Source organism: Schistocerca gregaria, chromosome 1, assembly GCF_023897955.1.
Source record: "Schistocerca gregaria isolate iqSchGreg1 chromosome 1, iqSchGreg1.2, whole genome shotgun sequence".
Taxonomy (NCBI): Eukaryota; Metazoa; Arthropoda; class Insecta; order Orthoptera; family Acrididae; genus Schistocerca; species Schistocerca gregaria.
The window spans coordinates 1,132,495,365-1,132,508,473 of record NC_064920.1 but is presented as its reverse complement, the minus strand read 5'-3'; the positions used below and the strand labels follow the sequence as shown (position 1 = coordinate 1,132,508,473).

Genomic DNA, 13,109 nt, shown 5'->3' with positions numbered 1-13,109 from the left:
TAGTCCCTGCCCAGATATCCAAATGGGGGAATATTTTACCATTGAAATACTTTACCCAAGAGGATCCTATCATCATTAAGCCATACAGTCTATCTGCATGCACTTGGGGAAAAATAATGGCTGTAGAATTCCTGTTCTTTCAGCTGTTTGCAATAACACAGACACACTAATGTCATGTTGGCAAATGTTATGAGATCAGATTAGTCAATCATCCATGCTCCTGGAATCCTGGAACAACTGAAATGGCTGCTGTGCCCCTCTTCATGAAACATGGATTAGTCTGGCCTCACCACAGATGCCCCTCCATTGCGGCTGCACCTATGGTAAAGCTACCTGTATCATTGAGAACCACAAGCCACCCCAACTAGGTAAGGTCCACGATTCAAGGGAAGGACATAAAAATAAAAGAACTGTGATTTTCTTTCTTTCTGATTTTTCCACATTCCATGATTCTCTTCCTTAAAATGCTGTGCTCATACGTACATTATAAGAAATTTCTTCTTCAGTTTACAGCTTATGTTGGGTACTAGCAGACTTCTTTTAGTGAAGAACGCCCTCTTTTATTGTGTTATTCTGCCTCTTATATTATCATCGCTTCATCTCCCATGTGTTATTTTGCTTCCAAATTAGCAGAATTCCTTAACATGAACTGCTACATTGTCCCCAATTTTTATTTTAAATTTATTGTTACTCTCATTTCTGCTGCTCCTTATTACTGTACATTTGTCTTCCTTTAGTTTACTATCAAGCCATATTCTGTGCTCATAAGATTGTTCATGTCATTCAACAGGCACTGTACAATTCTTCCTTACTTTTACTGATAATGGCAGTGTCATCAACACATAGGAAGCCAGAATGTTTACACACATCATCAAGCCTTTTCTAACTGCCAGCGTGCTGGCTTATACTTCTTGTTGTCATGCTACATCAGTTACTTTAACACAGTCACAATTTTTAAAATTACAGCTGTTATTATCATAAACTGTAGCTTGTTATGCAGAGTAGCAGCATATAATATTCATTACTAACTCCATTCACAATGTAAATGTTATTGTATCACAGTTCAAAGAAAAACAGTTGGATCTGCTGGAGTGGCATGACAAAAGATTGAATCTGAACTGCCTCAGAAAGAACGCAACCAAATTTCACTTTTAGTGTAACAGAATCTAGTTAAAAGCCTTCTAGCAAGACTAAAATAGTAGCAAAAGATGCTCCCACACATTATTATGTACATGGCTTGTTTAAGGACCTAGTTCAAAATAAAAAAAATGAAATGTGAAATGTCATGTGACGAGGGCCTCCCATCAGGTAGACCGCTCACCTGGTGCAAGTCTTTCCATTTGACGCCACTTTGGCAACTTGTGCATCGATGGGGATGAGATGAAGATGATTAGGACAACACAACACCCAGTCCCTGAGCGGAGAAAATCTCTGACCCAGCCGGGAATCGAACCCGGGCCCTTAGGATTGACAGTCCATCGCGCTGACCACTCAGCTACGGGGGCGGACTCAATATAAATAATAAGCTGAACTTGACACATTGTAAGGCAATAGTTTAAGGTGTAAAGACAATATGACAAATAGCTCCCTAGTAATTTGAATATCTTCTTCTGGCAGACCTTGTACTTCCACCCCAATAATAATAATAATATAATAATAATAAACCTTTTCCATTCAGTGTTATGTGAATAAAAGACTTGTCGGAGATAATGAAAGGAATTCCTGATTTTTCTCAACTATGAATGCAGAACTCTGTCACAGAGCATTGCAAATAATTTATTAAGCATTAAAACACTTGTTACGAGCACAGATACATATACACTCAACACACACTGAAGAAGCCATTAATACATCTCGAAAAGTTCATACTCAGTTATTTCATTGGAGTTAATTGATTAGTCAATATTGTGGTCACCAAAGGGGCTCCCCTCACTTGAAAAGCTTTAGAGACTACACAGCTTGAATTGTGCCTCATCTGACTTATATCCTCCCCAAGGACTTTGGGGAGGTGACCTACCCATGCCTGTGGCCGGGCTGTTTCTCAACAGACACAGAAACAGCAGGAGCTATAGTGAACACCTGGGCATAAGTTGGCACAATGGGAGGCAGTGTGTTGAAGTTTCAGAGAGTGAAGCCATCTCACCCCCTCCTTTAACGTGCATATGATAGCCTGATGCACCAGGAATCTCTGGGAATTTGCATTTTATTTGTCTGCCAGTGCAAGTGAATAGTGTTGTAGCAGGTGGTGGGACAGGGGTGTCTGTGTCCCCCGATAAGGGTGTCGCTTGGGACAAAGTGCAGAGGGGCGTTGTGACAGAGGTTAGTGGCACAGTTTGGTTGGACAGTAGTTCATTTAGGGGAAGAATAATGAAGGCAGGTTTGAGACTTTCAATTGATACTGTCTCAGTGGCTCTCCCCTTGTGGATGATGAGTGTTAGGTCCCCTAGAGAGCACTCTGTGTGGACCAGAGTATGGGGAAGTGAGAGGTGGCTGATCATCATGCAGACATACATGTGTGGATGTGAGTAGTTCTTTGAAGATTAACTGATTGCATTGACCATAGCATTGTTGGTTGCATGGGTGTAGACAACTGATGCATTGTTCCAATTTTTTAAGGAAGTTCAGCTGGTCCCCATGTGTCTGTGCTGGTGAAGGCATGATGAGGTCACCCGGAAGCCGCAGTTGTTCACTGAACACTGGTTGTGATGTAGAGCAGAACAAATCCTTTTTTAATGCTGTCTAGGGGCCAAACAGCACCCAGAGCAGCGTATCAGTCCATGACTCTTTGTGGCACATGATGATAGATTTGAGTGACTGATGCATGCATTCAACCACGCCATTGCTAGCTAGGTGATAGCTCATGTTATGAAGGTGATGGATACCATACAAGTTGAGTGGGTAGTTGAATAGTGATGGATCAAACTGATGGCTGCAGTCAATTGTGATGGTGAGAGGAATGCCATGGTGAGAAAAGTGGCAACAGATTTAGCGGTGATGATAGTGAGAGGTGTGGCCTAAGGCCACCTGTGTAACAAACAACAATTGTTAGGAGCTACAGTTGTCCATCAGTGCATGGTAGTGGGCCAACCAGATTGAAATGGATGTGGACAAAGTATGCCACTGGTAGAGGGAAGTCCTGAGTAGTGGCATGCACATGACATGAGATTTTCTTTCACCTGACATGCAAGGCAGAAACAGGTCAATGTGTGACTGTTCTTTTTGACCCCAGACCAGATGACTTTGCTCATCACCAATTTGACCATTGCCAATACTGGGATGTGACATGTCGATTGTGTTGAGTTTTTGTGGGATAAGCAAACGTTAATCGGTTGCCACCACTGTCACACCATATTTCATATGAGGAAACATCAACCAGTACACACGCCAGGCAAACTGAAGCAGAGTTTGCACGGTGGACATACTGTTGAATGAAGGTGTTTGTGCACTGGCTATCTGCAATCTTTGTCCAGCACACCATAGTAACACTTGCACCAATCATGAGAGGTAATCAGCAACAGTGTCATCTTTGCCTTTGATATGGTGAATGTTGGTTGTAAATTGAGCTCCGGAGTCTGCGTGTCTGGCATGATGTGGTGAGGCATGTCCATTAGCCACCTGAGAAAGTTTTGAGCTTCTAGTATAGGTTGTAAATGTTTGATGGCAAGGTACATGGCCAGCAGTTCTCATCTGATGTCACCCAATTTTGTTTGTGCTTCTTTCAGATGCCTGGAGAAGAATGCTCCAGGTTGCCATGAACCATGTACTTGTTGTTGTAAGGCTGCACCACCTCATGCTCTGGATGTGAGAACATTGTAGCCTCAGATAGTGCTGTTTTTGGATTTTTGAATGCTACAGCTGCTTGTGCATTTCAGGGGACCTTCCTGTTGCTGGAGATATTTTTGCCCAAGAGGAGTCAATCAAGAGGCTATTGTGTCCACTGTTACATTCTGTAGATAACAATGATAATAATTTATCATTCCAATGAATCGTCAGAGTTCTTTCTATATTGTATGGTGTGGCATATCTTGAATGGCAGAAACCTTTTCCTGCAGTGGAGCTAAGCCAGGATGGGAAACTTCGAAGCCCAAAAAGGAAACTTCAGGTTTGGTGAACACACACTTCTCAGGATTGATGACAATACCACAATCCTCAAGACACCGAAAGAGCTGACAAAGATGTTGAAAATAATCTTTCAGGGATTTGGAGATCATCAAAATGTCATCAACATAGCAGAAGACAAATGAGGGATCATGCAAAACACCATGTATAAATGACTGCATGTTTTTGTGGCGTTACATATTCTGCACAGCATAAAGTTGTTCTGGTATAGTCCAAACACTGTTACGATGGCCATTTTTTGATAGCCGGCCACTGTGGCCGAGCGATTCTAGGTGCTTCAGTCCGGAACCGCACTGCTGCTATGGTCGCAGGTTCGAATCCTGCCTCGGCATGGATTTGTGTGTTGTCCTTAGGTTAGTTAGGTTTTAGTAGCTCTAAGTCTAAGGGGCTGATGACTTTAGATGTTAAGTTTCATGGTGCTTAGAGCCATTTGAGCCATTTTTTGATATCCTCTTTGGCCATAGGAATTTGGGACAATATCTTAACAGAATCAATGGCACTGGATACACATGCATCACAAAGTGTGTGGCTGAAGATGGCAGTATTGGGGACCAGGTAATGGTCCGGTAAGGTATGAGTTATCAGAATGTGGTAGTAGCCACATAGCCACCATGCCGATCTTTCTTTTTTGTCATCTGGAGTGGTGACAGCCAGTCACTGTCTGACCCAGACAAAATACCCTCTGGAAACATTTTGTTCAGGAACTGTTGTGCTGCTTTGAATTTATCTGGAGGTAGGTGACATGCATGGAAGAAGATAGGCTGTCCAGGAGTTGTTTTGAAGTGATGCTGTGTGGTGTGTAAACGTTTTTTACCTGTTTTTGTGGGGTCTGTCAGAGTGGGAAATTCATGCAATAATTGAGCACCAATAGTTTCACTGGAAGTGGCTTAGAGTTCATTGCCTGTCATTGATACAGAACAGGAAGGAACAGGTTGCTTCTCATGTTCCGCACATATGTGCAATCCGCATTTAGTGCAGTATGGCGTGCAGATCTTCATGCGAACCGAAGTGAGCTCAGCACACTCATCATGAACTGGTGTGAGCAATGTGAGAGGTGGGAGATTATCTGTGTATTGTTGTTGTGGTCTTCAGTCCTGAGACTGGTTTGATGCAGCTCTCCATGCTACTCTATCCTGTTCAAGCTGCTTCATCTCCCAGTACCTTCTGCAGCCTACATCCTTCTGAATCTGCTTAGCGTATTCATCTCTTGGTCTCCCTCTACGATTTTTACCCTCCACGCTGCCCTCCAATACTAAATTAGTGATCCCTTGATGCCTCAGAACATGTCCTACCAACCGATCCCTTCTTCTGGTCAAGCTGTGCCACAAACTTCTCTTCTCCCCAATCCTATACAATACTTCCTCATTAGTTATGTGATCTACCCATCTAATCTTCAGCATTCTTCTGTAGCACCACATTTCAAAAGCTTCTATTCTCTATTTGTCCAAACTATTTATCGTCCATATTTCACTTCCATACATGGCTACACTCCATACAAATACTTTCAGAAATGACTTCCTGACACTTAAATCTATACTCAATGTTAACAAATTTCTCTTCTTCAGAAACGCTTTCCTTGCCATTGCCACTCTACATTTTATATCCTCTTGACTTCAACCATCATCAGTTATTTTGCTCCCCAAATAGCAAAACTCCTTTACTACTATAAGTGTCTCACTTCCTAATCTAATTCCCTCAGCATCACCCGATTTAATTCGACTACAATCCATTATCCTTGTTTTGCTTTTGTTGATGTTCATCTTATATCCACCTTTCAAGATGCTATTCATTCCATTCAACTGCTCTTCCAAGTCTTTTGCTGTCTATGACAAAATTACAATGTCATCGGCGAAACTCAAAGTTTTTATTTCTTCTCCATGGATTTTAATACCTACTCCGAATTTTTCTTTTGTTTACTTTACTGCTTGCTCAATATACAGATTAAATAACATTGGGGAGGGGCTACAATCCTGTCTTACTCCCTTCCCAACAACTGCTTCCCTTTCATGTCCCTCAACTCTTATATCTGGCATCTGGTTTCTGTACAAATTGTAAATAGCCTTTCGCTCCCTGTATTTTACCCCTGCCACCTTCAGAATTTGATAGAGAGTATTCCAATCAACATTGTCAAAAGCTTTCTCTAAGCCTACAAATGCTATAAATGTAGGTTTGCCTTTCCTTAATCTATTTTCTAAGGTAAGTCATAAGGTCAGTATTGCCTCACGTGTTCCAACATTTCTGCGGATTCCAAACTGATCTTCCCCGAGATCGGCTTCTACTAGTTTTTCCATTTGACTGTAAAGAATTCCTGTTTGTATTTTGCAGCTCTGGCTTATTAAACTGATGGTTCGGTAATTTTCACGTCTTTCTTTGGGATTGGAATTATTATATTCTTCTTGAAGTCTGAGGGTATTTCGCCTGTTTCATACATCTTGCTCACCAGATGGTAGAGTTTTGTTAGGACTGGCTCTCCCAAGGCCGTCAGTAGTTCCAATGGAATGTTGTCTACTCCGGGGGCCTTGTTTTGACTCAGGTCTTTCAGTGCTCTGTCAAACTCTTCACGCAGTATCGTATCTCCCATTTCATCTTCATCTACATCCTCTTCCATTTCCATAATATTGTCCTCAAGTACATCGCCCTTGTATAGACCCTCTATATACTCATTCCAGCTTTCTGCTTTCCCTCCTTTGCTTAGAACTGGGTTTCCATCTGAGCTCTTGATGTTCATACAAGTGGTTCTCTTATTTCCAAAGGTCTCTTTAATTTTCCTCTAAGCAGTATCTATCTTACCCCTAGTGAGATAGGCCTCTACATCCTTACATTTGTCCTCTAGCCATCCCTGCTTAACCATTTTGCACTTCCTGTTGATCTCATTTTTGAGACATGTATATTCCTTTTTGCCTGCTTCATTTACTGCATTTTTATATTTTCTCCTTTCGTCAATTAAATTCAATATTTCTTCTGTTGCCCAAGGATTTCTAGTAGCCCTCGTCTTTTTACCTACTTGATTCTCTGCTGCCTTCATTACTTCATCCCTCAAAGCTACCCATTCTTCTTCTACTGTAATTCTTTCCCCCATTCCTGTCAATTGTTCCTTTATGCTCTCCCTGAAACTCTGTACAACCTCTGGTTCTTTCAGTTTATCCAGGTCCCATCTCCTTAAGGTCCCACATTTTTGCAGTTTCTTCAGTTTTAATCTACTGGTCATAACCAATAGATTGTGGTCAGAGTCCACATCTGCCCCTGGAAATGTCTTACAATTTAAAACCTGGTTCCTAAATCTCTGTCTTACCATTATATAATCTATCTGATACCTTTTAGTATCTCCAGGGTTCTTCCATGTATACAGCATTCTTTCATGATTCTTAAACCAAGTGTTAGCTATGATTAAGTTGTGCTCTGTGCAAAATTCTACCAGGCAGCTTCCTCTTTCATTTCTTAGCCCCAATCCATATTCACCTACTACGTTTACTTCTCTCCCTTTTCCTACTACCGAATTCCAGTCACCCATGACTATTAAATTTTCGTTACCCTTCACTATCTGAATAATTTCTTTTATTTCATCATACATTTCTTCAATTTCTTCGTCATCTGCAGAGCTAGTTGGCATATAAACTTGTACTACTGTAGTAGGTGTGGGCTTCGTATCTATCTTGGCCACAATAATGCGTTCACTATGCTGTTTTTAGTAGCTTACCCGCATTCCTATTTTCCTATTCATTATTAAACCTACTCCTGCATTACCCCTATTTGATATGCACTCTCACTAAACACCTACTGTCCGACATCACCTTGAAAAAATAGGAAATCAGTTCCAATGATCGGACCACTAACCTTAGCAATAATGAACTCCCACAATGGGCAGAAGGAAGGACGGAAATTTAGTGAAATTTTGTGTTCACTATACATGTTGATGTGGATATTGTTTGCTGCAGTCAATGTATGGGGGTGTGGCTGAAGATGGTTCAGAGCACAGATGCTATGGCAAAACATTAATTTCCATGCCAGAGTCAGCTGGAAATTTGTAACCATCGTTCCTGTTCTTGTTAAACAGCCCATTGGAGTCTTGTAGTGCTGCAGTTGTCATGTTGCTGCAGTCTAGGGCACTGGTTGTGGTTGGGCGTGTGTCATTTGGATGACAAGCAGGAATGCCCACTAATGCTCATCATTCACATTTGAGTATGCACAGGGTGTAGAACTTTTTTTGCATTAGCACCAAACCTTTTTTCTAACTGGTGAAATTTGGCTTTTTGCATCTAGATATTTGTTGGGGGTTGTGAAATGACATTGAATTTCAGCACAGATATGATTTGCTTCTTGTATACATGTTGTGGTGCAGCATGCATCAGAGCTAGCTTTGTCTGTTGTAGTCATGCATGTTATAAGGCCACTAGTTGTACATCCTACATTGTAGGATAAGCGCAGTCCAGGATGTACCTCAGAGGCACATGATAATTGATCACAACAAACACAGTCTTCAAAATAAGTAGCCATAATATCCACCTTATTAGCTAAATTTGTGAGTGGCAGATTAGTTTGAGCAGCTAACACAGATTGTTACTTTGCCGGAAGCTTGTTGAGCCATGTAAGGTGTAAAGCAGTCTCAATTAACAGGTCTTTATATGCAAATGAAAGTAATTTACACAGCACCTCTGAAGGCTTCAAATGCACACAGGTTTGGGATGAGCACAAGTTTTTAAAACTTTCACAGAGTGGTAGACAATAATGTTCAATTAGAGCCTGTGGCAGGTTGGCATATGATTGTTCATGGAGCAGATGTTCCACATTTTTGATGTGATCAGAGTCTAGTCATGCTAACACTAATTCATGTTTGTCAAAGTCATGGTGAACTCCGTGTTAGTAAAATATTTCTTCCACTTGAATAAACCACAATTTACTGCTTGTTGATCGGTTGAGGTGGTGCAGTGGCTAGCACACTGGACTCACATTCGGGAGCATGACAGTTCAAACCCGCCATCCTGATTAAGGTTTCCTGTGATTTCCCTAAATCGCTTCAGGAAAATGCTGGGATAGTTCCTTTGAAAGGGCACAGCTGGCTTCCTTCCCCATCCTTCCCTAATCTGATGGGACCAATGATCTTGCTGTTTGGTCCCCTCCATCAAATCAACCAACCAATCAACAACTGTTTCTTGACTAAAATGACGGCAGTCTTGCATTACCAATGTTGGGTGGAGATGAAGCATATGCTGATCCAGTTTGGTATAATGAGTTATTTGCTCAGCTGTGGCAGAAGTAGAAGCCATTGGTGTAGAAACTGGTGTCTGTTCATGCTTGATTGATGTTGAAAACGGCTCTGAAGTAAGACGTAACAGTGATGGATCTGACTCAGTTGACATCAGTCTATCCATGTTCTAGTCAGGGTCTCCAATATTGGAGATAATGAAAGGAATTTTTGAGTTATCTCAACTACGAATGAACAACTCAACTGTGTCATAAAGCACAGCAAATAATTTATTAAGCATCAAAACACTTATGAGGAGCACAGATACCTACCTATACACTCAACTCACATTGAAGAAGTTTTACACAGTCATTTCACTAGAGTTAATTGATTAGCCAGTATTGTGGTCATCACAGACTATATTTGCTGAATAATTAAATGTATTTTAATGTGGCCCTTCCACAGCCAACTGCAGGAATGGTTTTTATGAAAAATCTATTAATTTCTTCCCTGCATCTCATTCACATATTTAGTATCAGCCATCCTTCTCCCTAGTGCAAAATAAATAAATTTTACTGGATAAAATATGCAAATGCCAGTAATACACTCATGAGCAGCTGAATTATCATTGACAGAAAATGCTCGTATTGCCACAACAAATGGAATAGTTCAGTGTACTCCATGATTGTGATATCACCAGACCTTACATTGGCGGTCAGACTGACTGGAAGTACAGATTGGAAAAGATGTACTTTGTAAGTGCATTTCATTGTTACCAGAGCTTGGCTGCCCAACATATGGGAGATTGTATCTTTGTGGCATGCAAACACTGGGTTCCACATATGCTACCTCACAAAGTGTGTATAACTGACACCTCCAGAGTCAGCTACCAGGGATAACAACATGATGAGGCCTGAGGTCACCACTGACTGTTATGGGTTGTAGCAGCAGATATGTGCACAAAATGCTGTAAATCACTTAAAAATCCAATGCCGTACAGCAGTCACCATTGAACAGTGCTACAGTCTACAACCATCTCCCTCCATACAGGATACAGAAGGCGTAACCCCAAAGTGTTCTTCCGCTCACCACATATGCTCAAAATCTGAAAAAGAGACCACCATGATGTGTGAATAAATGAACTGCACTTATTAGTGATGTTACATGTTTTACTAGTTGATGACAGAGTAAAAGTACAGTATACTGAAAAACTCATGAGGCAATGTGTCCCACTGACCAGCTAGTCACTGCTTGCACAGGTGGTGGAGGTATTAAAATGTGGGGGATTTTACAGTGGATGAAATGGAGTACATGATACATCTGTCATCAGTGAATGATGCAGAAACCTACTGTCAAATCACCTGCATTTAGTAGTAATAGTAGTAGTAGTAGTAGTAGTAGTAGAAGTAGTAGCAGCAGCAGCAGTTTTATTCCTCTGTCAATCTCTTTTACAAGGATATTAGTCATGTCTTGGTATTACAATCTAAGAACAACAAGATTGAAGTATTTCACATACATGGACATTTACAGAGTTACAGATCTAGTATGACAAGGAAAGGCTACGTAGTTGGGCGTGGCCTTATAGTAAGAACCATACCATCATTTATCTGAAATAATGTAGGGACACCACGGTAAACCTAAATCAGGACAATTGGAGGAAAACTGGAGCCTCCATCCTCCTGAATACAAGGCAATTCTGTTTAAAACAGTGCTACTTCATTCAGTTTACCTCTAGTGTATGATACTGTTTTGCAAATAAGTTATATAATAATGAAAACAGCTAATGCTACATTTTTCATTCATTTCTCACTCCCAGTCACTGGACACACTATACAGATTATACACACACATATATTGTTTCTTAAAGCTACACACACTATCAATTTATGTCAGGACCATTCTGTGCACTGCAACTTCCCATTTGCTAATCTGGAAAACTGAATCAGCACATCTCTACAACAAGAGAGATGTTGAGCTCAGAAAGAAGGTATGGAGGGCATAGCATAGTTTGGGAGAAAAAAAATATAGTGTGGAAGTTTCATGTGGAATGTTAAGTGTTTCATTATCATTATTATTATTTTGTGTGTCACATTTTTTTACCAAACCCCTACTCTGTGTTATCTAATCCTTCAATATATAGACTATATTGTTTAACAGGTACTTTTTAACTGCCTTTTTAAATAAATTTATTTTAACAGTTTCTTCAATCTCTTTTGATAATGTGTTGTACTGTTTTATTTCTTGGCAGAAAATGCTGTTTTTAGTTTTATGTTTATTCTTTCTCGGTAAATGTAAGTTCATTCTAGATCTTGTTCCATGGTCATGATCAGAGTTCTTTGTGCAGTAATTATCAATGTTATTTTTTGTGTTCAACTGATCGGTAAAAGTATTTACATGGTGCTATCAGAATCCCCAGTGTTTTGAACAGATCTTTATAGTGAGCTTGGCCATTATTTTTGGTTGTGCTCTAATGACCCTTTTCTGCAGTTTGAAAATTGTGTTCATATTTTGTGCATTTGTTCCCCAAAAATAATGCCATAGTTAAAAATTGAGTGTACGCATGACTAGTTTGTAACAAAGAGACATTGGCTATTATACAATGATGGTAAGACTCTAAGGACATAATATGCTGATGATGTTTTCTTTGCAAGTACCATATCTCTGTGTGTTCACATAACTCAGATGAGAATCAACATTCATGCCTATAAATTTTGCATTTGTTACACAATCTATTGATTGATTGATTTATTGATCCATCATTAAGCATTTTTCATGCAACTGATGTAATCATTTTACATGCATTATATAATTACAAAATAAGTAATACATTTTTAACATTCACAATCTATTGAGGTGACATATACATTTGATTTAACAGTTTACTATGTGCTGTTCATATGTACATTCCGTTTTTAACTATGGCATTATTTCTGAGGAACAAATACACAAAATGTGAACACAGTTTTCAAACTGCAGAAAAGGACCATAAGAATTATAACCAAAAATAGTAGCTGTGCTCACTATGTAGACCTGTTCAAAATGCTGAGGATTCCTACCTGGAGTTTCCATTGTTTAATTTAACAGTGTCATTTTCCCTCTTCAAACTCAAATTCATGACATTTGTTTTCTTTATGATCAATGACACTTTATTGCTTATTGACTGAATGCAAACATCACTGAGAGTTTCACCTGTTTTCTCTGCAATGAGTTCTCTTATTTTCTCAGTGACTAACATCAGCATAAAGTATTTTACCCCATGACGAACTAGATTGGGAAATTCACTTATGTTCATCACTAACACTATTGGACCTAAAATGCTACTTGAAAATCTCCTATATTAATGCATTTTGGTTCTGATAAGTTGTTTAGTAAAAGTTTAGACTTATTTGAGGTATGTGTTATTTCTACTCTTTATACCCTATCTGCTAGGTATTACTGGAACCGGTCATTAGGTACCCTTCTTGTTCCTACTGCTTCTAGCTTATTTAATAGAATCTTATGGTCAACAGTATCAAAGGCATTAGAAACATCTAGAAATATGCCTCTAACTACCACACTCATCTTTATCAAGAACATTAAGTACCACTTTTGTGACGTCTACTATGACTGTTTCATATTTCTGCTACTTTGCTACTTTGGAAACCAAACTGCAGTACAATTAAAAGGTTGTATTTATTCAAATAATTCATTAAGCTGTCTTTCACTATTGATTCTACTGTTTTTGAAGATAGTGACAGCAGAGGTACAAATTCTCTGGAAATTTCCTGATGTGGAGGATTCATTTATTATATTTGTTAAGGGAGCTTGT

The 13,109-nt window shown here is 39.7% G+C and overlaps 1 protein-coding gene across 1 annotated transcript in view; it reads left to right on the top strand.

The window, feature by feature from the left end:
• LOC126284025 (roundabout homolog 2-like) overlaps positions 1–13,109 on the top strand; it is a 1,608,695-nt gene that overhangs the window by 1,589,622 nt on the left and 5,964 nt on the right. The gene's annotated exons all lie outside the window — the stretch shown is intronic.